General features: G+C 38.4%; 1 long non-coding RNA gene across 1 annotated transcript; it reads left to right on the top strand.

The window, feature by feature from the left end:
- Positions 1–351: 351 nt before the first annotated feature.
- LOC138836157 (uncharacterized) lies at positions 352–25,254 on the top strand. The gene is made up of 4 exons (XR_011374919.1): positions 352–548; positions 8,286–8,483; positions 13,001–13,066; positions 25,158–25,254. It is a non-coding gene; the product is annotated as an uncharacterized lncRNA (long non-coding RNA).
- The last annotated feature ends 1,415 nt before the right edge of the window (positions 25,255–26,669 follow it).

Here is a 26,669-nt window from a genome sequence, read left to right as displayed (position 1 = left end):
CCTTTCTTTCCCTTCCCATCCCTTCCCATTAATTAGAGATTTTTATAAGTGAAGATGTCTATTTGTTGGATGAATGAACACTCATTTTGGAGAAGGTCTGGGTCAAAGAATAACTGTAAATACTGAAATATGTATTTTCATGTAGTAAACATTCTCTGAAATTCTGTTTCAGACATGTGTACTTACAAGCAGCTCATTTTACACAGTTCTATTATAACAAGTTTATTTGTAAAGATTAATGTTTCACATTACCCTAAGGATATGAAAGTTATTGAGTAACTCAGTTTCTAATGTTCTGTTAGTGGATAAAGAGGCCTTTCAATACATTTCACATCAAATGTGGAGGAAAAGTTCAAGGCCTTGGTGTTTTTGAGGCAGAAAACTACAATGTAAGTCCCAGATTTAACCTCTCTCCAATGCTGTGACTTTTGACAAAGCCCCTTATGTTTTTCAGCACGAATTTCTCCTCTGTGAAAAGAAAGCAGAAATATCTAATGCCACAGGGGGTCCTGGAATTCAGGGAGATATGGAGTGGACCGGAACAGCAGGTAGGAATTTGTCAATCAATATATGCTCATTTGCCTTGTTGAATTGGCTCTTGTCCTGTATCCTGTCGAGTATCCAGAACAGAGACATTGAATGCTGTTTAATTAATCATGTCCAAGTGTAATTATTTGTATTTTACTATCCATTGGATTAACTTCTAGACTTATAGACATGTTCTAATTATTACAAATGAGGGAAACTATGCAGTGTATGTTTCTTTGGGTCTGACTTATTTCACTTAATATATTCCTTTCCAAGCCCTTTCATTTCCTTATGAATAGGGCAATGTCATTCTTTCTGATGAAACATAGAATTCCATTGTGTACATATATCACATGTTTTTTATCCATTCATCTACTGAAGGGCATCTAGGTTGATCCCATGTCTTGGCTATGGTAAGCAATGCTGCAATGAACATATTTGTGCTTGCAAGCTGGTTTGTGGTCATACACAGGAGTGGGATTGCTGGGTCATAGGGAAGTTCTATGTTTAGTCTTTTGAGGAACCTCCATACTGCTTTCCAGAGTGGTTGAACAAGCGTACATTCCTACCAACAATGTAGTAGAGTTCCCTTTTGGCCACATCCCTACCAGCATCTGTTAGTGTTACTTTTCTTGATAATGGCTGTTCTAACTGGGGTGAGATGGAATGGCAATGTTGTTTTAATTTGCATTTCTTTTATGGGGAGAGGTGTTAAGCATTTCTTCAAGTGTCTTTTGGCCATTCCTATTTCTTCGTCAGAGAAGTCTCTCCTTAAGTTTTTGAGATAGATACCAGTCTGCAAGGGACATTTTAAGAAATCCTCTTAGTTGGAATCAATCTATATGAAAATGATAAAACAGAAGGCATTACCAGGAATGAGGGTAGGGTTGCAATGCTCTACAACAAAGCCTCAGGTAGTCCATCCAAAGTTAGGAGGCTGGGAAAACCATTTAGAATTATCTCTGTCACAAGAAGAGGCTCAGTACTACACCCTTCACAAACTATACTCAAGTTATGGCTGCATGGATCAGGTTCTAAGGACTTGGAAGATAAGGCTGTTTATCTCAGGTAATCCCCATTGCTGCTTGGCAGCAGAGAGTCACAATAGTTCCTCAGTCCTGAAGAGGTGTTTGGATAATAAAGCAGAGTTCAATGTCCTGAGATCTAAATGGATTCTCTAAATGAGTCTTTTTTTAATTTTAATTTTTAATTGAAACGATGATGAGCTGGTGGTTACAGTTACATAAGTAAGGCAATGAGTACATTTGTTGTTAATCACTGTAACCCCATCTCTCTTTATCTCCCACTTACCCCTCCCTACCCCCCTGCCCCAGCTTGTAATGTTCATATCCAACATAGTGTCAAGTGAGTATCAGTGTTGCTCTGGTTCATCTGTTGGGGTCTTTGATTCACCCCATAGCTATTGAAGGCTTATTATAAACTAGATATGCTGTTGCACATTGAATGGACTAGGATGACTCCAGTTCCATTCCTATCTCTAGTGGGTTGACAGTGAATCATGGAAAACAGACATATACAAGGAATGCTGTCTGTATTCTCCATACCCATCTGCTGAACACAGTCAAGAAAGGCAAAGTGGCAATCACTACAACTTCAGGTAGAAGTTCTACACTTATTTTCAAACTTCTAACAAAGATTTTCCATGTCCCATGGTCAATCTGAAATGTTATTTCTGCTTTTACTTTTCTCTAATAGTTACACATCAGAAATAATATTGAGTGACCATATAGGTAACACATGATTTATTTTGTAGAAATAATTTACCACACCCCATTGTTAGTCCAGTGATTTTTGTTGGATCCTGATATTATTATTATTATTATTATTATTATTATTATTATTATTGTTGTTGTTGTTGTTATTATTATTATTTTTCTGTGGTGGTAGTGGTGGTGGTGACTGTTTTGGGTCTTGAACTCAGGCCTGGGTGCTATCCCTGAATCTCTTTGTGCTCAAGGCTAGGGCTTAAGCACTTGAGCTGCAGTATCACTTCTGGATTTTTGTAGTAGTTTTTTGTAGATAAGAGTCTCACCAGGACCTTTCTTCCCTGGCTGGCTTCAAACCACAATCCTCAGATCTTAACCTCCTGAGTAACTAGGATTATAATAGTGAGCCACTGGTGCCTGGCTGATCCTGGTTTTTGATCAGAAAACTAAAGACTAAAAAGCAATGATCTAAATACTTTTCTCAGTTGCTAAAGAAATACAAAAGGATTTAGGGAAAATGAGATGATTAACCTTATATCAAAATCAGCAAATAATTTCAACTTGAGAATTTCCTGTCATTGCTGCAACTAACCCTTTTCCATAATCATCAACTGAACACAGTCAAGAAAGGCAAAGTGGAAATAAATCCCACTTGTAACAAAGATTTCCATGTCCTGTGGTCAATCTGAAATTTTATTCTGCTAGTACTTTTCTTTAACAGTTACACATCTTTGGTTGTGGGAAGATTATGCCCAAAGAGGTGGGGTTCAGGATGTGGAAGAAGTGAACAGATTAATGGTCATTTGTCAAAATATCATCTTAGCTTTTGTGGGCTTTTCCTTCCAACCATAACAAATATGGTTAACTACTGAAAAGTGTGTGTTTATGGGGGTCATTTTATGCTTTTGATATCTGATTGGATATAAAAATAGGAAGCAATTAATATTGGATGGAGTGCTTAAGTTTTAAGTTAACCATGAATCAAATTGTTAATGATATATCAACAGTTTGTTGAAGGATTTAATGACTGAGGTCAATTAGAAAGTAACTAGATTTTCTGTTATATTAGCCAGCTCACTTAACATAGCAAATATAGTAATAAATTTTAGCCAGTCTTCCACTCTTTCCTTTATTTTTTTTTCTTTTTTTTTTTTTTTTTTGTCGGTCGTGGGGCTTGAACTCTGGGCCTGGGCGCTGTCCCTCAGCTCTTCAGCTCAAGGCGAGCGCTCTACCACTTAAGCTACAGAGCCACTTCCAGTTTTCTGGTGGTTTATTGGAGATAGGAGTCTCACGGTCTCTCCTGCCCGGGCTGGCTTTGAACCGCGATCCTCAGATCTCAGCCTCCTGAGTAGCTAGGATTACAGGCGTGAGCCACCAGCGCCCGTCTCTTTCCTTTATTCTTAAGTAAGGACATGTGACCTTCTACTGTGGTCACACAAGACTCTGTATATACCTCATTTCATGCTTTCACCTTGTGGAGGGGAGTTCTATGTAAATAGAAAAGCATTTCTAAGTCTCCATGAGGTCCTAATTCATAGGATGAGTATAGCAATTGTATTAAGTTTGCTGGGGATCCTTTCATCTCATATAACTATAATAAAGATAACAGTGATAGTAAATTTTAGAAGTCTAATAAGTATTAGAGACTTTTAGTCCTATTAATATGTTATTCCCTTCAAACTATGTAATGGACCCCCAAGGGAAATATTGAACATTTTTAAATATTTGAAATCATTTCACAAGAAAACTGAGGATCAGAAAAATGAAGTATGTTTCCAAGGCCATATAAACAGAATGCCACAAGCATTCAAATTGAGGCCTGTCTGTATAGAAATTAGTGTCCAGACTTCCACATGTAGTCTGAACCTTTGAAATTATAAGGTAAATTAGTGAAAGTTTGGTCACTGATTTTCTTGAGAGGTAGTCCATACATTGCATAAGAAGCAATGTTAGGTAGAAGACACTGTTCAAACAGAAAATTACTTGGTACTTGACCTATGTAGCTGTAATACCTCTGCACATCACCTTTACAATAAATTTCTTTTAGAAAAAGGATATTCTTTTTATAACAAGACTTCTCAACTTTAGTGTTACTGATATCTGGTTCTGGAGAGTGCTTTATTATAGAAAACACTCTTTGCTGGGTGCCAGTGGTTCACACCTATAATCTCGGCCCCTCAAGAGATTGAGATCTGAGGATTGTACTTCAAAGCCAGCTCAGGAAGATAAATTCAAGAAAGTCTTATCTCCAATTAATAAGCAAAATGCTGGTAGTTGAGCTGTGGCTCAAACAGTACTTTGCCAGCATTGAGCAAAAGAGTTAAGAAACAGAGAAAAGACCTGAGTACAAGCCACACACACCCACACACACACCCACACACACACATACACACACACACACACACACACACACACACACACACACACACACCCCACACACATACACACATTGAAAACACTTGTGCATTGTAGGTATGTTGCACAATCATTAGTCTACCACTGGTTTGTTATTATATACCAGTGAAATATCTTTGGTTTTAAATGCCTAAAATGATCAGATATTGCTAACTGTCTCTGAGAACCACTGTCTAGAGAGCCACTGTCTAGAGAGCTACTGGTATACAAATGGAATGCAAACTCTTTCTTGTGCCTCTTAGAATAAGAGGGTGACTGTTTATGTGTTTATTATAGAACTTCCTCTAGTTTGATTGTAATGAACTCCACCTGCAGGTGAAGTGGGCAAAGAAGATTTTAATGAGTTGCTAAAATGTTGTAAAGTTAATATTTAAGTCAAATGGAATCAGCACTTTCTGAGAACAAGATGTGAAAATGAAAGACAAAATCAGAAGTCTTTGCAGAGGGATTTCTATGTAGTGTGAATTAGACCCTGGAGTCCCACTCCACTAAACTTTACAGCCCACGTTTTCTTAATGGCAGCCTGGGAACACAGACACTAATACTGTCCCCTGTACACAAAATTCCAGCTCTTTTAACAATGCAGAAAGGAGCCATTGTGTGCTCACACCGGTGCAAATTATACCATAAATATTCATTAAAGCTCAAGTCTGGAAACACATGCTTCTGTTACAGATGATGGAGCAGAAGCAATCAGAGAGCAGTTTAGATGGGATTACAGAGGGTGAAGTGGACCTAGATTTTCTGAAGTGTTCTGAGCCAATGATAGTAAACTCTTCACAGCTCTTTGGTGTGCAAATACTTTCTCTCATTCTGTTGGACACTTCTCCATGAAAAAAATTGTATGTTGATTTCTGTACAGAAGATTTTTCCATTGAATGTAACAATCCTAGGATTTCTTGCCTGAAGTTGGTTGATATAACTAAAATAACATTCCCAGGAACAATATCAAGAGTTTTACTCATGTTTTCCTCAGGGAGTTTGAAGCTTTTAGGATTTAGATCAATAATCAATAATAAATCAATAGTAAATCATAAATCAATAATCCATCTTGAAATTGCATAAAATGAATATGGTGTAAAATGAAAAACTGATTTCATTCTTTAGCACAAGGACTACCACATTTGGCATTTATTAAAGAGACTATGCTTTAAGCATTGTGTGTTGTTGAAAGACTTGTTGAAAATTAGCTGACTATATGTAACTGGGTTGGTTCTAATGGCCTGTGTTCTTACTTTAGCAGGTGCACATGACGCAGATTATTCTGCTCTGTGTGTGTGTGTGTGTGTGTGTGTGTGTGTGTGTGTGTGTGTGTTGGTTCTCTGCTTGAACTCAGAGCCTGAGAGCTATCCCTGGCTTTTTTTTTTTTAGTGAAGGCTAGTGCTGTGCTACTTGAGCCACAGCTCTGGTTCTAGCAGTTTTTGCAATCCTCAGATTTCAGCCTCTTAGGTAGCTAGGATTGCAGGTGTGAGCCACTGAATGTACAGTTAATTATTCCACATTTCTTCTTTTTGCTCAAGACTTCTTAGTTTATTTGCAAACTGAGTTTGGGGATTGCATTTTTTACTTTCTTAAAGTGTCATTGAAGCTGGGTGCTGGTGGTGGCTCATGCCTATAATTGTATCTACTCAGAAGGCTGAGATCTGAGGATCTCAATTCAAAGCCAGCCCAGGCAGCAAAGTTTGTGAGATCTTACCCAAATTAACCACCACAAAACCAAAAGTGGAGCACAATTATAGCTCCTAGTTCCTGAGGTCAAGCCCAAGGACTGTCATAACAACCAAAAACTTGTCATTAAGATTTTAGTAAGGATTGCATTGACTGAAGGTTGCCTTGAATAGTATGTTCATTTTAATAATATTGATTCTTTCTGTCCACAAACAGAGTTATTTTTCCATTTATTGGTGTCTGTTTTAAGTTCTCTTATCAATACTTTTATATGGAAAAGATAGAATGAAACCATTCAACTGAGCAGCAAAATAATAAACAAAACAAAAATAGTTAAAAGATATGAAATTGAAATTTACTAAAAGAAGACATGTAAAAGACAAACAAGTATATGAAGTATTACTGAATATCACTAAATGTCATGGAAACAGAAATCCAAACTATCAAGATGTATTGCCTCTTACACATTAGAATGTCTCATACTAGAAACTGAAAAAAAAGATATTAAGTATTGGTGAAATGCAGAGAGGAGAGAATCATTGACAACATTATCATATCAAAAACATTAGCTGTTACAAAAAAACAGTATGAAGAGTCTTCAAAAACTCAGAGAACAGCCATATGATCTAGCAATTTCATGCCCAGGAATATATGCAAAGGAAAAAGGAATTGAAAAACTGCTTACCTGCCCATACTTGTCCCAGCATTAATGCACAATGTCCAAGATATGGGAACAATCTAAATATTTATGGATAGGTAAATGAAGAGATTGTGGAAAATACATTAGAGATAATTTTGTTTACCCTCATCAAAAAGAAGAAAATACTTCCATTGTCAACAACATAGGTGGATCTAGAAGTTGTTATGTAAAATCAAAACGCTACCCAGTGGCTTTCTAGTTTCCTAGTTTTTTTGTTTCTTGTTTTTTTTTTTTGTTCAACATGACCACTTCTACATTTTATGCTTCTACCATCCACATAGAAACCTTTGCGCAAATCAGCCTTCAAAACCATTAGATAAATAAACCTGTCTCAATTAAGTTAGTCTACCTGAGGCATTTTGATATAGTCACTACAAAAGAAAGACTAATTCAGTGCCCGTGGCTGACACTAATATATTACATACTTAAATTTTGACAAGGGGATATGTATTACAAAAGTGTTCTTACCACAAAAACAAACAATAGAATAAATAAAGCAAGTAAGAAGAGACTTTGAATGGATATGCTTAATATGGTCTTGATGGTAGTGGAGATCAGAGGTACATGTAAATGTATGTGTACACGTATATGAATGCATGTGTGTATCTTCTACCTACCTATCTATATGTATATATATATGTGTGTGTGTGTATATATATATATATATATATATATCCCAAAACTCATTGAGATGTTTATATTTAATATGAATAGAATTCAATTTACCAGCCATGCATTAAAATAGTTTTTATATGAATGGGGTGCATAGAGGTAATGAGTTACATTTATGACATTTTTCCATAGGGGATATATATATATATATATATATATATATATTTCATATCCTCAAGAAATTTTTATTATTACCTTGTTTTATTTTAAGAAATAAAAGCATTCTTTGACTAATTAATTATTGATATTGATCATACAAACACTTTACATGAAAAGAGATAGAATTTAGTCTTTGCTATAAGTGTTCAGCAATGATTTTTGGTCTTATTACATATTTTAATATGATGATCATAACCCTGAAAGTCAGTGTAATTTTTTATTTTACAGATGAGAAGGCAAGGCTGAATGACTTGCCCAGGGCCATAAAATTAATAAAAGGGGCCAACGTTTGAATGTAGGTCTTTGAACTTCCCAGTCAATGTTCTTTTAGCTATATTTTAGTATAAAGAATGTAAAATGTTATATAGTTTATGGCAATTCACATTAATGTTAATTGATGTTCTCTCTTCTTACAGATGAGCATACAGAAGCTGTATTAGTAACCCCAAATCAGTACATGGACATTGCAATGGATGTTATTAAGCTTCAACTCAGATAAGGAGTTGGGAGCTCACATTCATTACCCTCACTCCAGGACACTGAGAGCTGAGGATTGCCCACCTGGGAAGAAAAGTCTTTGAGACACTTCTCTTCAGTAAGCCAGCAAAAAAGCTGTAAGTGGAGCAGTGGCTCAAGTGAAAAGCTAAAGGACAGTACTCAGTTCCTGAATTCAAGTTCCAGTACTCATGCAATATATATATATATATATTTTTTTTTTCTCTCCTCTGTAGATACATATAAAACTAGGATGAGTTTTATTCTGAGATTTATTTTGTATCCCCTTCATTAATGCACTGTCAAAATCAGCATGAACCACAGAGGTCCTCTACATTTATAAATATTATCTAGGTGAGTTTTTGATAGTATAGGAGTTTGCACGTAGGTCCTTATGCTTCTTAAACAAACACTGTCCCACTCTAGCCCACACCACAGCTTTTTATGCTTCTATTATATTTTAGAGTAGGTCTTCCTTTTTTTTTCCATCCTAACCATGCCTTCCTGTAGAGCCAGATGAAAAGCATATAACCCTATGTCCAGCTTGAGGATGTGGTCTATCAGGTGGATATGACTTCCAATGTCAATCAGTCATGTCTCTGATTTTTTATTATAGTACCTGGTATTGCAGGTATTAGCCTGCAGGCTCATAATTCATGCTAGGCTCATAATTCATTCTTAAGTGGAGATTAGTTATAAGTAGCAAAGCTAAAATCTCATAGATAGCTTAGATATAGTCAGGATCCATTCCATTTATCAGTATTTAACAAACATTTATTAAGCATGCACTCTAACGTGAACACAGCCTTTTGTGTTCATTAACTGTGCACCTACTCCATGATTGCAGGAAATTCAGAGACCGTTTTTATAGAAAGTAAAATACCACTCAGTATGACATAAAATATGCAAATATAAGCTGGGAGCTGGTGGCTCACACCTGTAATCCTAGCTATTCAGGAGGCTGAGATCTGAGGATTGCAGTTAAAAGCCAGCTGGGGCAGGAACCAGAAAACTGGAAATGGCTCTGTGGCTCAAGTGGTAGAGCACTAGCCTTGCATGCTCAAGGCCCTGGGTTCGATTCCTCAGCACCACATAAGCAAAAAGAAAAAAAAGCCGGAAATGGTGCTGTGGCTCAAGTGGTAGAGCGCTAGCCTTGAGCTGAAGAGCTGAGGGACAGTGCCCGGGCCGAGTTCAAGCCCCATGACTGAACAAAAAAAAATAACATACAAATATAAAAATATACAGGGTTGGGAAATACTCTCTAATGACTAATTCATTTGAGTGATGGAAAGGGGTTTGGGGAAGGTGTTAGGCCCAGGGAAGTTTAGACATTCGTTTTGAAAAGATTCAAAAGAAATGTACTAAAAGAAAAGTCTAAAAACATACCACAAAATATGAAACAGCATATAGTATTTGAAGACATTCTAGCACATTTTTTTTCATTTTTTCTTTTAATTTTTTGGGGCCTGGTCGTGGGCCTGAACTCTAGGCCTGGGCTGTGTCCCTCAGCTCTTCAGCTCAAGGCTAGCGCTCTACCACTTGAGCCACAGCGCCACTTCCGGCTTTTTTTTCTGCTTATGTGGTGCTGAGGAATCGAACCCAGGGCCTCATGCATGCAAGGCAAGCACTCTACCACTGAGTCGCCTTCCCAGCCCCACATCTTTTTTTCTTGAACCCAAGACCTCACTTTCTCACTTCATTTGTTTGCTAGTCTGGTATTTTACCACCTGAGTAATTCCTCCAGTCTGTTTTTTCTGATTAACTGGAGATGACCCTCTTGTCCTTTTCTTCCCAGGTTGGCTTTGAACCACTACCTTCCAGGTCTCAGTCTCCAGAATAGCTAGGATTATAGGAATGAGCCACCAGTGCCATCCAGTAGCACATTGAATGCTCATTGAAATTACGACTACATACTCCAAATCTTCATCCTGAATTATTGCAACATTGAGTTTGTTTATTAAAAAAACTTTTCCAAATGAATCTGATAGAATCACTTTTTTTTTTCAGTCATGGGGCTTGAACTTGGGGCCTGGACGCAGTCCCTCAGCTCTTTAGCTCAAGGCTAGTGCTCTACCATTTGAGCCACAGCGCCACTTCTGGCTTTCTGGTGGTTTATTGGAGAGAAGAGTCTCACTGACTTTCCTGCCAAGCTGGCTTTGAACCAGGATCCTCAGATTTCAGCTTCCAGGGTAGCTAGGATTACAGGCATGAGCCACTGGCACCTGGCTTTAAAGTCCCTTTTTAAGAGCCAATTATCTGAACTTTCCAGTAGATGGAATATAATTGTGGAGCAGGCCCACAATTTAGAACTCATTGTTGAATAATCAGGTAAACACAGATGTTTAAGATAGGGATCTCAAAATTACTTTTCTGCTTATTGTATGGTTTTATTTACAGTGTGTTAACTATTCTCAAGCGTCCAATGCAGAGATTCCATAAGTAAATGCAGTTTTACATTATTTATTTAAATTTTGTTAAGAACTGCAATGATAGGTTTGTGTGTGTTTGTGTGTGTGTGTGTGTGTGTGTGTGTGTGTGTGTGTAGGTGTAAATTTTAGCCACATTTTACCTTGGAAATTGTACAGCTGTTTGAAAATAACAGCCAGGTACATAAATAATTCCCAGACAATCTCACTGAACTAATAGCTTTCCCTACTTATAAAGTGTTTCTGTCCATATCCTTTTATTACTATTTAGACAATTCACCGCCAGCCTCATGTATTCTTCTTTGAGGGATGGCTCTCAAAAAAATGAGGGTAGGGCTGGGAAAGTGGCTCAGTGGTAGAGCACTTGCCTTGCATGCATGAGGCCCTGGGTTTGATTCCTCAGCACCATATAAGCAAAAAGAAAAAAGCCGGAAGTGGCACTGTGGCTCAAGTGGTAGAGCGCTAGCCTTGAGCTGAAGAGCTAAGGGACAGTGCCCAGGCCCAGAGTTCAGGCCCCACGAACAGACCCCCCCCCATAAAAAATGAGAATAAAGGACAAATGAACATTAAAAGTCTTTGTAAGCCCTTACATCAGACTGGCTTTAAGAATGTGTGGTAAAATAATAGAAATAGACTTTTCAACATCCTTGTTTGGGTACTTAGCATTTTCAAGTTCAAGTTGATGGTTGGAAGAAACTGAAAGTAAGGCCTCTGGCTGTTGGAGGTGACATCATTTTAATAGATATTAAATGTCATATGCAAACAGTTGACAAGCCTAATTGAGTTCTCTCTGATAATAAACAAATGAACTGACATGGAAAGTTCCTAAGCATTATGAACACAGGCTGCTGTCCAAATCAGTTACCGTTTAGATGCATACAATTGTGTTTCAGAATAATGCAAAAGGAGGTTATTTGAAAGGAAGAAATGGGAATTTCTATATTTTAGTTCCCAACTCCAGTGCCTTTCTCTGCGAGGGAATAACGAGTTTCTACACAACAAGGACTTTCCTCACAGATCTCCAAGGCCCTACCCAGGGGCCTGGGAATCCAATCTGCTTGTCAAAGAACACATCCTCAGGGAAGTGCTAAGGAAGAAAACAGGTAAATCACAGTAAATTTTTTAGCCAGTATTAGGGTGAGAATGTCCTCTATAACTTATTTTTCTTCAAACTCTCCAATGACTACTGAAATTCACTTAAGGGTAGTTCTCGCTATTCCATTCCTTTTTATTTCCAGCATTAAGTGTCACTGCTGGATATTTTCCATCTGTCCCTGTAGATCCATCTTCCAGCGCCCGCCTCCCATGACAGAGCTTTGTCTGCCATGTGAACATTTCCTTTCACGCTTTGCTTCTGGTCAGAATGATCCAGAGATGTCCAGAGAAGGGAGGAAGAGCACTATGTTGGTTGTGTGGCTTGCCCAGCCTCAGCCTGCAGCATCACCTCAAATAGGCTTTATCTTGATAACCAATGCCGCTGATCTTCTAAGGAAAACAGCTCCATCTTGATTTCTCCTTCCTGGTTTCAGTACCTCTATCTACTTTCTTAACCTTAAGGATAGGAACATCTGGGAAGAATTCAGCCGTGGCTGGCTGCATAATCCTCTACATTCCACTTTTTATTTTATTTATTATTCTTGGTGCAGGTACTAGGGCTTGAATGCAGGGTATTGTGTTCTCCCTTGCTTTTTTCACTGAGGGCTTGTACTCTCCTACTTGAATTTCACCTCCACTTCTAGCTTTCTGGTGATTAATTGGAGATAACAGTCTCACAGACATTATTGCCTGGGCTAGCTTTGAGGCATGAACCTCACATTTTAGCTTTTTGAATAGCTAGGATTACAGGAGTGAGCCACTGATGCCTGGACCCATTTTATTTTAAATAGTCTTATTACATCCACTCCAACTTGTCTACATTTGATATGCAGCTTTTATCCTGTTGGAATTGACACTAGTATCATAAATTGGTCCTATCTATTGACTATGGTAGGATATGCATTGGAGGGATATGGCTATAAGTAAGAAAGTCAAATATGGTTGATTCCAGAAATCTAGAAAGCAAGATTCATGGAAGATCTTACTCTATGACTTGTTTCTTTGTTTGGTTATAAGTATGTTGTTCACTCTTTGAGTAGCTCCTTTATAAGCAAGAACTTTGTCTATATACTCTGACCCTAGCCCACTTTCATACTCCCCTTCATTTTCCCCAGCACTCAACTTCCCCTACACCTACAAACCTCGGATTAACAAGGAGAATGAAGAAAACCTGCAATAAGGTAAATGTGAATATAATAAGATTAATAGCTCACTCCCATCTTCTGAACTTGTCTTACCCCCAAAGCCTATCATTCATATTGTAATAATACTACTTTGCATTTTGTGAAGCAGACTTCAGTTTGAAAGAATGAAGGAATGACTGACTATTAGTGATAGGCTGGATTAGAGGGATCTTCAAAAAATCTGAATTAGCTCAGCATCAGTGGCCCATGCCTGTAATACTAACTAATCAGAAGGCTTAGGTCTGGAGGATCAGAGCTTGAAGTCAGTCTGGGCAAAACAATTCCATGAGACTCCATCTCAAACAAAACATAACACAACAAAACAAAAAGCGAAAAGCCAAGCTAGTGGTCTGGATAAACTGTAGAGCATCAGTGAAGCAAGTAAGACATGTGAGCAGGAAATCCTTAGTTCTAACCTTAGTACTACTAACATAAATGCAAATGAAATTCTAACAACTGATTAAACAAAGATTTTCACCAGTGGGGAGACTAGGTGATCTATAGATTATGATTTATTTCAATTTTGTTTCTTTTTTTTTTTTTACTTTTGACAGTTCTGGGGATAGAACTCATAAGTGACACAATCACTCAGCTTGTTCAGCTGGCTCTCTGCTCCTCTTGCACTGCTTTATTTTTTCCCAGTCTGGTGGCTTGAACTCAGGGCCTAGGCACTGCCCCTGAGCTTCTTTTGTTCAAGGCTAGCACTCTACCACGTGAGCCACAGCTCCACTTTTGACTTTTGTTGATAATGTGGTACTGAGAAATCAAACCTAGGGCTTCATGCATGCTAGGCAAGCACTCTACCACGATGCCACATTCTTAGCCCCTAGTGCTGCTTTTTGATGGTAATTTTAGAAATGAACTCCAAAGACAAAGACAAGACCAGAATGAAGTTGAGTCCGGATTACACAGCTAGATTTGTCTGTAATTAAACCCCACTGTCCTTGGGAAGTACTTACTACTCATCTAGAAGTAATTGAACATCTCTTAGGGGTTAGAACTTCCAAAGCTTAGAACTCTGAGTTTCATGCAACATTATTTAATTTATCTAAAGTTATTTTGGACCAAATTCTTGATTCAGTGTGGATAAGCTGGGAGACATTTCTGATATTCAGCACTTTTATTTGTGAAATAGAAATGATGTACCCTCAATGAGATGTTGTCAGAATGAAGAATATAATCATATTTGAAGGGCCAGTGTTCTGCTTTGTGGGTTCTGTAGCATAAAACTTAAAACACCTCCATAATGTCTCATATATAGCAATCCTGCCAGTAAGTGATATGCTACAAAAATGGGTGAAGAGGGATCTTTTCTAACATTACCTGAGAATATTCATACCCATTTGCTTACTTCTTTGTACTTAACTCTGTGTGTGTGTGTGTGTGTGTGTGTGTGTGTGTGTGTGTGTGTGTGTGTGTGTGTGTGTGTGTGTGTGTGTGTGTGTGTGTATACTGGGACTTGAAAGTAGGCCCTAATTCTCTCTCTTGCTTTTCCACTTAAGGCTGGCACTCTACCACTTGAACCACACCTCCATGTCCAACTTTTTGCTAATAAATTAGAGATAAGATTCTCAAAGACTTTCTGTTCCAGATGGCTTTAAAGTCTGATCCTCACATCTCAGCCTCCTGAGTAGCTAGGATTAAAGATACAATCTGCCAGCATCTAGCTGAACCTTGTCTTTTATGGATGAGCAAGTATTTTCATTTAGAGCAAGCTCTTAACATCCATTTCCCTGGTTAGGACTCTCTTCCTCTAATTGCTCTAGGTTGACTATCAGTTTTCGAAACTCATTACTCTATGATAATTTTGGATTGTTTTAACTAGACTATTCTTTGGAGATGAGAGGATATTATTATAATGAATACTTCATGATAGATGAATTTGGAAACAGATTTCTTTTTTAAATAGTTACAGATACCTTTAGAATTTGCCAGATGCTTTTGCCAATAATAGTCTCATTTCACTATCTGTGTGGTCTCTGACCTCCTACTGCTCCCCAGTGCATGTTCAGTGTTCAGAATACATATTCCAGTCCAGTCATGGAGGGGAGGTAGGGATGTAAATACATCTCTGTAAAGACCCTTATAGATATTCAATTAAAGAAGGTGCTATTTCACTTCAGGCAAAACGCAGATTTAATACTGTTTGAAGATGGTCTTAATTCTATTGCATGTGAACAACTGTTTAAACTTAAGTTTTTTCATCTACCTGAGAATCTTTTCCTTTATGCACAAATGAGGAAAATAAAATCTACCTCATGAGGTTGTTGTGAAGATTCAGCCAGTCATTCATTCATATGATAAATTTTGTTCCTAGATAATAATATTTCACAAAGTTCTATGTCTGACTCCGAACTCAGTGAAAGAAAATCAGAACGATATCAGTCTGTCAGGATTGGAAAAAAAATCTAGACAAGGAGAAAGTTCCAGGAGCCCTGGACCAAGTCCTGTAATAAGAAGGATTGTGTTAACTGCTCTCAACTCATTTAGTCCCAGGAGTCATGGAGTACTTCCTGAAGGAAAAGCCTCTGAAATTACCCCTGTGGAAGTTTTTCAGGCACAGGAAGCTTGATTCAAGATGCAATAAACCTGACTCAGAAATAAGATGATAGTTTTTAAAGGAAAGTAGAGGGTATGAATGTGACAAATGAGTCCAGGTTTACCATCTCAGCGCACTCCCCCTGATAGGCAAATCCTGGTGTGAGTTTGGAAGCCAGGCTTGGAATTCATGTGCTACTGGTACTCTTTGCACAGCTATTAGCTCCTCTAAGCTGAAGTTCCTCATCTATAAAACTGGTATAACAATACTTCCTGCTTCAAGGGCTACTATAAAATAATCTAGTATGCCGGCTAGCACAGGGTAAGCACTCACCTACACATTGCATTTCTAACTATCACTAACCATTTATAAACAGCCATGTAAATAAAGCTCTCAGGAACATAGTGCTTACTATGTGTCAGACAATATTTGGTGCATTTGATGTAATTCATTTACTTTGTCTTCTCTACTGAGTCTGCAGCACTGTGAAGTTTGAATTACCATTACCACCAAATGAATGAATAATTTTGCAAATGAATGGGTAATTTTACTGCTCATGCAAGGAATAAGTAGTGAAGCTAGGATATACCCCAAGGAAATCTGACTCTAGCATCTTAACTACAATGCTAAGCCATAATAAGCAAAACAGATTAGATATTTCACTAGAAACTTCATAAGTCGTTTGGGCCCAGAAGTCTTATTTCAGTCCATTTCTTGTAGAAAGGGACACAAAGAAGCAAGTAGAAGGCAAGCTCCCTTGAACTAGACATCCTTGTGGTATTTGGGATTTCAGTGGCAATATTTAATGAAAAAGGAAGAAGACCATAAGAACTAAACTAAGTAGATTCTAATTACCAAATAGCATACAATGATCCACTTTCCATTACTGTAACATAATACCTGAGATAAGACACTTCACTTTCAAAGAGGAGTCGGGCGCCAGTGGCTGGCTCACTCTGTAAACTTGGCTACTCAGGAGGCTGAGATCTGAGGATCACAGTTTGAAGTCAGCCTGGCAGGAAAGTCTGTGAGACTCTTATCCCCAACAAACTACTCAGAAAAAGCCAGGTGTGGTGCTATGGCTCAAGTGGTAGAGTGCTAGCCTTGAACAAAAGAAGCTCAAGGACAGGGGCCAGGCCCAGAGTTCAAGACCCAGGAGAGGCAGCAAAAAAATCAAGCAAATGAAAAAACAAAGAAAGTTATAAAGAGGCAAGCTGGCAACTTTTGTTTTTGCTCATGATGGCTTAGCCCATTGCTTTAGGGCCCGTGGGAAGGAAGCACATCAGCACATCAAGGCAGCAGTGAACATAGGGGTCATGCCATTCTCTTCATTGTCAGAAAGTAAAAATATGAGGAAGAAAGGTCCAGAGTATTCCTGCTTCTTTCAAGGACACAGCCTCAATCATCTAAGATCATTGACATAACCAAAAGAGAAACCTACCTCCATTTCTTCCACCACCCAACAATACTGATTTGAGAACTAAGTCTTTTACAGATAGCCCCAATAGCAGAACAATAGCAGAAGTACAGCCTAGAATTATCCAGAAAAAAAAATTTGTAAGAGGGTTGTAGGAAGTAAGAGGCCTGACATTAGCAAGCACTTAGTTATCAACCTTGGCACTTAGTTACTGCAGATGCTGTAACTTTGACTGTCCCTGGTATCAAAAGCCTGACAAGCTCCTAGTTTACTGGTTTCATGGTCACATTTGTATTCATTTATTTATTGGTAACGCTCTGCTGGTTCAGGGCTCTGAGGGAAAGCAACATGGAAGATCCTTTACTCAGCCACCACAGGTCTCCTGGATTCAGATTCAACCATAAAGGTTGTTCATTAAATGAAATTCCAATTAAATGATATCAAAAACCCAAAGAAACATTCAAGTTCATAGCCATGAAACGCTTGTAACAATTGATTAACAGATTCTATGCAGCCTTTATTATTTGATCCTTTAAAAGGCTGTCAGGGAATATTATTTATAATTTGCTCCCCCAATAATTTTATGAAGTTTGGAAATGGCACAAGTCAACTTGTAATGTATGAGCCATATGAAATTAATGTTCATCTTTCAGCTTTTTATGAAGTTGGCTAAAAACCAATCTCATTTCAAAGAAATGATTTTTATATAAATAATGCTTTCTTCTTTTTCAAGCTGAAAGACATGGGGAAATGACTAGATCTTTCTTGGAATTAGGAAAAAACCAAGTGCTGGCCTTCTAGGCTTGGAAACAAATGGAAGCAGAGCTCTATTTTGTTTGATGCTTGAACATTTTTAATATATAATTTTTTATTGTAAAGATACTGTACAGAGGGGTTACAGTTACATGAGCAAGGTGATGAATCCATTTTCTATTGAGCATTGTTATAACCTCTTTTATATTTCCCCTACCATCCCTTCCTCCACACCTCCCCAACTCCTCCCTCCCTTCACCCCCCCACCACAAATTTGTAAAATTCGTTTTCAACATACTGTCTTGTACATCTCATTGTTACAATGTGTCATCCTTTAGCCTTATTTCAGTATTTTGTTAGTTCCCTTCCCCTCCCCAAATTAGGAAAATGTATATACAAGATGTAGGGCACCATAATCAAATGCAGTGACAAGGGTTGTACCATGGGGGAAGAACGTACAGAAGAAACAAAAAAAAATCACATAGTACATTATAAGTACATTAAAAAGAACAGCAACAAAGATAAAAACCTCTTATGTCTCTAATTTGGGATTCATTTCACTTAGCATCAGGTTATACAGTCATGTGTATACAGCTTTTGAACTCTTCTACTTGTTCTAGACATATACTAGTTATTGCAATAAGGGAAAGCATGGGACCTATATTTCTTTGGGCTTGGCTTACTTCACTTAATATAAGAATTTTTTCCAAGTCTTTCCATTTCCTAACAAATGGGGCAGTGCCATTCTTTCTGATGGAGGCATAGAATTTGAATATATATATCTTAGCTATGGTGAATAATACTGCAATAAACATAGTTGTGCTGGTAACTTTAGTATGGTCTTGTTTGTGATCATTTGGGTAAATGCCTAAAAGTGGGATTGCTGGGTCATAGGGGAGCTCTATGTGGAGTTTTTTGAGGAACCTAAATACTGCTTTCCAAAGTGGTTGAACAAGTTTAAGTTCCCACCAACATTGCAGTAGGGTTCCCTTCTGGCCACATCCCCTCCAGTATCTGTTGTTATTAGAATTCTTGATTATAGCCATTCTAACTGGGGTGAGATAGAATCTAAATGTTGATTTGATTTGCATTTCTTTTATGGCTAGAGAAGTAGAGAATTTCTTCATGTGTCTATTGGCCATTCTTATTTCCTCTTCAGAGAAGTCTCTCTTTAAGTCTTTAGCCCACTTATTTATTGGGCAGTTATTTCTTTGAAGATTTGTTGTTGGGGGATTTAATTTTTTGAGTTCTAAGTATATTTTAGATATGAGACCCTTGTCCGTTATATGGCTAGTGAAGATCTTCTCCCAATCTGTGGGCTTTCTATTGATCTTGCTTGCTATGTCTGTTGCCATGCAGAAGCTTTGCAGTTTCATGCAATCCCATTTGTCCAAGCTTTGTTTGATTTGTTGTGTTTCTGGGTCTTTATTGAGAAAATTTGGCCTGTGCCAAGGAGCCCTAAAGTTTCTTCTATTCCTTTCTATAATGTTTTCATGGTGTCTGCTTTGACTTCGAGGTCTTTGATCCATTTGGAGTTGATTGTGGTGCAGCGTGATATATGGGTATCTAGCCATGGGGTGGTTAGCCAATTTTGCCAGCACCATTTACTGAAGAGGCTTTTCTTCCATTTTATTTTCTGGCTCTTTTATTGAAGATTAGGTAGGTATTGGTCTGTGGGTTAATTTCTGGGTCTTCAATTCTATTCCATTGGTCCTGAGGTCTGTTCTTGTGCCAGTACCAAGCTGTTTTGATTAATATAACTTTGTAGTAGAGTTTGAAGTTTGTTATTGATATTCCTCCAGCATTGTTCTTTCTGCTAAGGATTTTTTTTGTTATTCAGGGTCTTTTATTATTCCATATGCATTTTTGGATTGCTTCTTCTATTCCCTTGAATGAGGTTGGGATATTGATAGGTACCACATTGAATCTGTAGATAGCCTTTGGAAGTATTGACATTTTCAGGATGTTGATCTTTCCAATCCAGGAACATGGGAGGTTTTACTACTTCCTTAGTTCTGCTTTAATTTCTTGTTTCAGGATTTTAAAATTTGCTTGAACATTTTTTCTCTTGGCTAGCTCTCTGCTTTCCTGAGTAGCATTTCACTGGGAAAAAGTCTTTTAGAGGAACACATGCTGTCCATCTTGGTTGCTACCTTCTATCTCCATCGTTTCACATTGGGGCAACCTTGCCCTCATCAGCCAATAAAGACTCTGTCCTTATTACAGGTAGACACCATGTTCTAGGGACTTTGCATGTAGCAGCAGACAAAGCTAATATGGTCTGGTCCTTGATCTTGTGGAGATGTTTCAAGTAGACTGTAAGTGAACCATAGACTTCTATATTTCCTTCTCAGAGAAAGGAGTCGAACCTTATGACTTGAAATCATGTAGAGGATCTAGCTATTTCTAGAATTCTGATTCAATCATCCCTCTCCACTCACATTCTCCCACTTACTTGGTCTTCTCTCTTCAGATCCCAATGTATTGATTTACCTACACATTTGATGCATCTCAGGCCCCAGACCCTGATTTAAAATCCATCTCTAGATCAACATTTCTTCTAATCCAAATTTCTCCTTGGCATCTGCCTCCTCTAGCGACCTCAGTCTGCTCCTGTGCTCTCATTTCTCTTTTCTCCTCTTCTTTACTTTTCATTTCCTTTTTTTCTTTTCCTTTCCTTTGTCTTTTCTTTCTTCCCCTTCCTCTTCTTCCCTTCCTCCCTCCCTCCCTCCCTCTATCCCTTCCTCCCTCCCCCTCTCTCTTCTCTCTCCTTCCTTCCTTCCCTCCCTCCCTGCCTCCCTCCTTCCTTCCTTCCTTCCTTCCTTTCTTCCTTCCTTCCTTCCTTCCTTCCTTCCTTCCTTCCTTCCTGTCTCCTGTGCCAATATGCAGTATTGAACTCACAGTCCAGCAATATTATTTGGCTTCTTCATTCAAATCTGGTGCTTGCCATACCAGCTACTTGAGCCATACTTTTGGCTTTTTTTTTTTGATTAACTGAAGATAAAAGCCTTATATAGTCTTTTCTGCTCAAGTTTTCTTTGAACCATAACCCTCAGTTCTCATCCTCCTGAGTAGCAAGGATTAGAGGTATGAGCCACTAGCCTCTGGCTTTTCTTTCTTTCTGATGCTTGCTCTTTGGACTCCTGGTATTATTTTCCAGAAGTTTTAACCCTATTTCTCGCTTTCCTCTTCACCCATCTCAACAAATAGTTACAGGTGTTTCAGTCCCTTCTCATCCTCCTTCTTCCATCTGAGGCTAGAATACCTTGGGCCTTTGACATTTTACATTTGATTCCAGGGGGACCTCAATTCCTAAGGGCACAGGCCTCTGAAGTTTCAAGCTCATGGACGCAAGACACTTTTGTAGCTATAAATCCTCAATTCGGAATCATGAATGATGAGAATCCCAGGAAGCAGTTAAGTGGTTACTTAGGGAGAGCACAGACTATCACTGAGACTCAATGAAACTATTTGGATCTGTGAAATTGCCCAGAAAATTTCAGAACATAAAGGATTTCAGCCTGAATATGTGGTGCTTAATGGTCTGTAGCCAGGGTGAGCTCTCGAAGTCCAAAACTGTAGTAGGAAAGCGAAAGAGCTGTAGCCTCTGGGCTCTGTTGTAAGAGGGAGATTTTCTGTTGTTGCTCTCCATTCTGCATTTATTCATTCATTCATTTGCTCTCAAATATTCATTCAGATTCTGATTGTGTTGCTGTGGTCTGCATTGAGCTAAGAGACAGTATGCATGATCAGGCCTCAATCTAAGTCCTCAGCAGGTTTAAATTCCACTTAAGGGCAGATATTACCCACACCAATAGATTCAATAGACACATACCAAGAAAATACCATTAACTATGTCCATGACATTATGACCAAGAGATTCTATTTAAATTAAGAAAATTTTGCTTTCTTCCTTTCTTTTTGCCAGGAGCCTGGGCCTAGCATAAAGCTAGGATAGATTTGCTCATCCTCAGCATGACTAAGATTTGAGTCTGAATGATTCTTGGTGCTAAGGAATGGTCCTATCTAGTCAATGTTTAGCAACACCTGTTTAGTGCCCTCTGCCCTTCACAGCTGTGACAATCAAAATTGTCTCTAGACATTGACAAAGGACCCCTGAGCTCTGTGGATAGGAATGTACTTTTAGCTGTTTGTTTTTCCATCATTTCAAACATGAAGCAAATAGCAAGTACAAAAACTGAATATCCTTCTGGTTGGATCATCATTATCATGAAATGCAATCCTATTTGCTGCCAGGAGGAGCTAAGCTGCTATATTCTGAGTGTCAAGCACATGTTTGGATTCCCTAACTGATTTGTCAGACAGATGTCAAAATGTTCATGACAATAGATGTGAAATATCTGGATTAGAATAGGTAGTCAACAAATGATTGCTTTACTGTTGTTACTGTCTTATGGATCAGTCACTTAGGTAGGGTCTATATCTGAATCTGAATATTTAAATTTAAATCTCTCTTTTTAATTTAGCTTGAGCTCAGTCTGGTTTCTAGATTTAGCAAAATGAAACTATTCAATAGGTATGGGTGGCTCATGCCTCCCAGCTATCCAGGAGGCTGAGATCTGTGGATTGTGGTTTAAAGCTAGCCCAAGCAGACAAATCCACAAGACTCTTATCTTCGATTAGCTACCCAAAAGTTGGAAGTCAAAGTATGGCTTGAATGATAAAGCTCCACCTCCGAGTGAAAAAGCTAAGTGAAAATTCCATGGACCTGAGTTCAAGCCCCATAACTTGCATATGAAAGTAAAAAGAATGAAATGTTTAAATTACTCAAAATTAAAAGGGTTTGGATTTATGTTGTCTAGCTTAAAACATCCAGAAATAGTTAGGCCCCAGAAAGCATGTGTAGAAATGGTGCATTTTCCTCCTCCTACTTTGTGCCTTGGAATAAATGTATTTAGGTATAAAGCAAGCACATGGCTGGGACCACAGACAGAGCTCAGAAGATTCCAGTGTAGTGACCAGATCTCATGTCAACTTCCTACATCTTTGAGCTCTTGGAATAAAATACAAATGGGAATCCTATCCTGAATTAACCCCAGGAAATCCTGGGCTTGGATCCTCACAGTGCTGTGCACACTCCAGGCGGATAGGGGAAATCACGTTAATCCCAGGCCTCAGTGTTCTAGTCTGGAGAATGGGAATGATGATGCAGATTGTCATAGTCTAAAATTAGTCAAATATGTTGTTGTATACTTTAATTAGCTATTTGAATGTCATGGAGACTGTTAGATGAAAGTGTTTCTATAAACCCAGGCAGATCAAAAGGAAATGTTATAGAATGTAGGCAACTGTTTGCAAAAATTGGGTAATCTTAATTCTATTCTAAGAATTCAAAAGCAGAGATATTATGTGCTTGATTAAAAAAAGCCAGGTGCTGGAGGCTCATGCCTATAATCTTAGCTACTTAGGAGCCCAGATCTCAGTATTGTAGGAAGCCAGCGTGGCAGACAAAACCATGAGATTCCAATAGACAACCACAATCTGGAAGTGGATCTGTGGCTCATGTTGTAGAGCATTAGCTTTGAACAAAAACGCTGAGGGACAGCACCCAAGCCTGGAGTTCTAGCCAGGACCAGCACAGAAAACAGAACACAGCAAAACAAAATTTAAAAAAGACTCTTTATAGAATGCACACAAATGGTTTAACTTATTAAGCTACAGTCTTAGATGCTAAGTACCTCAAAGTTGCTTAGATATGCTCCCATTTAGAAATGTTTTTGGTGTAGAACTTGTCTGCAAGGAGCTTTTGTGTAAGGGATATGGAGACAAAGGGATGGAATGCCCAATCAGGTGGAGGGAAGGTAATCTGTTGGCTGAGTACAAAGCTAAGCATCCGCTAAGCCCTTTTGTGTCCAAAGGGCTGATTCTAATGCTCCTATGGTCTAATAGTGTTATTGTTGTTTAATCTCAGGGGAAAATTACCTACCAAACCCCTTCTGTAAATAACAAACACAACTCCATCTTTAAAGGAGGACCAGAGAGTCTTAACTGAATTCCTTTTACATTCTCAGCTGGCATCAGTGAGCAGAGCTCACTGCGAGAGGAGGAAATAGAAGCCTTTTACCTGGCAGTACCTGTAATATACCTGTAATATGCCTGTAATATACCTTAGTGACTCAGGAGGCTGAGATCTGAAGATCTAGGCTGGAAGCCAATCCAAGCAGACAAATCTCAGTGACTCCTGTCTTCTGTTAACCAGTGAAAAATCCAGAAGTATAGGTGTAACTCAAGTGGTAGAGCACCAGCCTTGGGTAAAAAAAGCTAAGCAAGAGTCTGGAGCCCTGACTTCAAACCCTAGTACAGCCAAAAATTAAATAAATAAATAAAAACAAAAAAGAAAAGAAACCTTCCCAGTTTCCCGAAGAAGCCATTGCATTTACAAATTAGCCTTCTATCCATCAATTGTACTTGAATTCTAAGAAAATTCTCAGAAAAAATAAGCAAATGAATTTTTTCAAACCACCAACCCTTTTTTCATTTTTTATCATCATTATTATTATCATAGTCATCATCTGTTTTATTTAGTGGTATTGGGGTTTCAGGGATTTACACAGGTGCTTTAGCATTTGAGCCATGCTCTAGTTACCTTAGGAATAGGGTCTCACATTTAGTCTCAGTTTAGCCTAGACTGGAGATTTCCTATTTATCCCTTCCCATGTAACTGGGATGATGGGTGCTGAGATGACAGGTGTATGTCATCATGACCAGATTTTTTTATTGGTTGACATAACTTCTCATGAAGTTTTGCCAGTGCTTGCTTCAAACAGCAGTTCTCTTGATCTCAGCCTTCTGAGTAGCTGGGATTATAGGTATAGGTATAAGCTTGGCTTTTCCTACATTTTTCATGTACAATGTGGGAGAGTTTATCGTGATATTTGCATACATACATTTAATGTACTTTGATCTTATTCAACCCTTTTACTACTCTTTTTGGTCCCTTTTCCCTTCACTGTCCTTTAAAAAAAGTTTTCTCTAACAATTCCCTTGGCCATCACTTCCCACTTAAATATTTGGTGGGGGTGGTCAGAGATGTTTTTCTCAGTTAAAGCCCATCATTTACCTTGTAAGTGTTTCCCCCACTATTGTGAGTGCTTTTACACGTTTTACCTCCCCCTCTTCTGAATGCTGTTGCAAAATGCTTATTGAATAAGTACAAATAAGATAATTACCACTTCCATTTGTCAAATACTTGATGGCAGGTGGAGTCAGTAAGACAGAGCACTCATGTTCAATGACTGTAAATATTGTTTTCTCCTTTATGGATGGAGCAACAAATACTTTCCAGTTTTTTTTAATAAATGTTATCCAGAGAACGTTAATTGGCCTGAGAAATCTCTTTTACCCTCCCGATCACAAAGGTTTCAAAAATCCAACTCATGCAAGAGTCTTTTCAAATAGACAAACGTCCTACCAAAGGTGTCATCCTGAACTCAGAATTTCCAGGAACAAAGATGTATCCCAATGCTCACAGACAAGGTAAGACATTGCTTTTGTGAAGAGGAAGGAACCATCTAATCCCCACCTAGCCAGGATCTTTCTCAGAGTCATGCTAGCATCTCTGTGACACTTCTAATTTGCCTGCCTAGAGACTATCACCTGAGCTGCAGTTCTAAGATATCCTACAGGTGACAGTGGGTAGGTGAAGTGTGTATCCAATTGAGAAGTCATGTAATTTCTGATTTTTTAAAAAATTTATTTGTGTGTGTGTGTGTGTGTGTGTGTGTGTGTGTGTGTGTGTGTGTGTGAATTTAGGAGTCTAGGGATAGTCTCTTAGCTTTTTTTCCCCTCAAGGCTAGAACTCTTACCATTTGAGCCATAGCTCCACTTCTAGCATTTTGGTGGTGAAATGGAGATAGTCTCAGACTTTCTTGCCTGGCTTTGAACCATAATCCTCAGATCTCAGTCTCCTGAGTAGCTATGATTACAGGCATGAGCCATTAGTGCCCCAACAGCCTATTCATTTTCTTCCACTAATTTACCAAACAAATATTTATTTTGGCATGAACTACGCACCCAATATTTTCTATATACCCCCTCATTTCTATCATACACCTGATGGGAATACAGTCTTTCAACATAGTTTCCATATGTGACAAGAGATCTAGACAGGGAGAATGACAGGGACACATAGGCACTGGGTGTTCAAGCTGGCTTAACCCAGGTTGCCTTCCCTCCAGGGCCAATGTCTTATCTATCATGCTGTGATGATGTGTCTCCTTATACTCTTTCTTGTTTCTAGGACTAACAGAGAACCACAGAGAACCACAGAATACTTTCAACAGGACAGTAGGGACCAGACCCAGGCATGTGTGACCTTGCTCTCCCTCAGTTCAATCTCATGACCACGGTATTTCTACATTTGGAGCCTTCTGAGAAGCTCCTGAGTCATTTCTAATCAGGTTAAGTTTCAGAGCAATTAGTTGGCTTCTGTTTACTTTATTAATTTGGCATCTGCTTTCCATTGGATAACTTGAGTGTGGCTTGGTGCTTTTGAGTGAGTTTTCATATTAGGATATGTGATTTTATTCTCAAGGTACCTGTTCCTTAAGAGAAAAAAGAAGACAATTGTGAAAGAAAAGAATTGCCTTCTTTGATTCTTCTCCTCTACGTCTGCCATGTTTTCCTTTACTGAATTTAGATCTACCTAAAGCTTAGCATTTAAGTATTGTCTCTTCTGAGATGTGAAAGTCTAATAAGAAAGATGTTAGATTGGCTTTTCCAAGCAAGTAAGTACTGAGTACTTATAGGGGAGAATGGACAAAAAGGAGGAAAGATATGAGGGCTAAAGACTAAATAAGAAAGCCCTGGGTGAATTTGGGAGTTCTGAGTGTCTCAAATAGGGTCTTTGATCTCGTCATTGTTTGTATAAC

This window comes from Dipodomys merriami, unplaced genomic scaffold (assembly GCF_024711535.1).
Source record: "Dipodomys merriami isolate MVZ:Mamm:240054 unplaced genomic scaffold, mDipMer1.0.p SCAF_25, whole genome shotgun sequence".
Taxonomy (NCBI): domain Eukaryota; kingdom Metazoa; phylum Chordata; class Mammalia; order Rodentia; family Heteromyidae; genus Dipodomys; species Dipodomys merriami.
The sequence above is the reverse complement of the archived record's forward strand: the minus strand, read 5'-3'. Positions and strand labels throughout refer to the sequence as shown.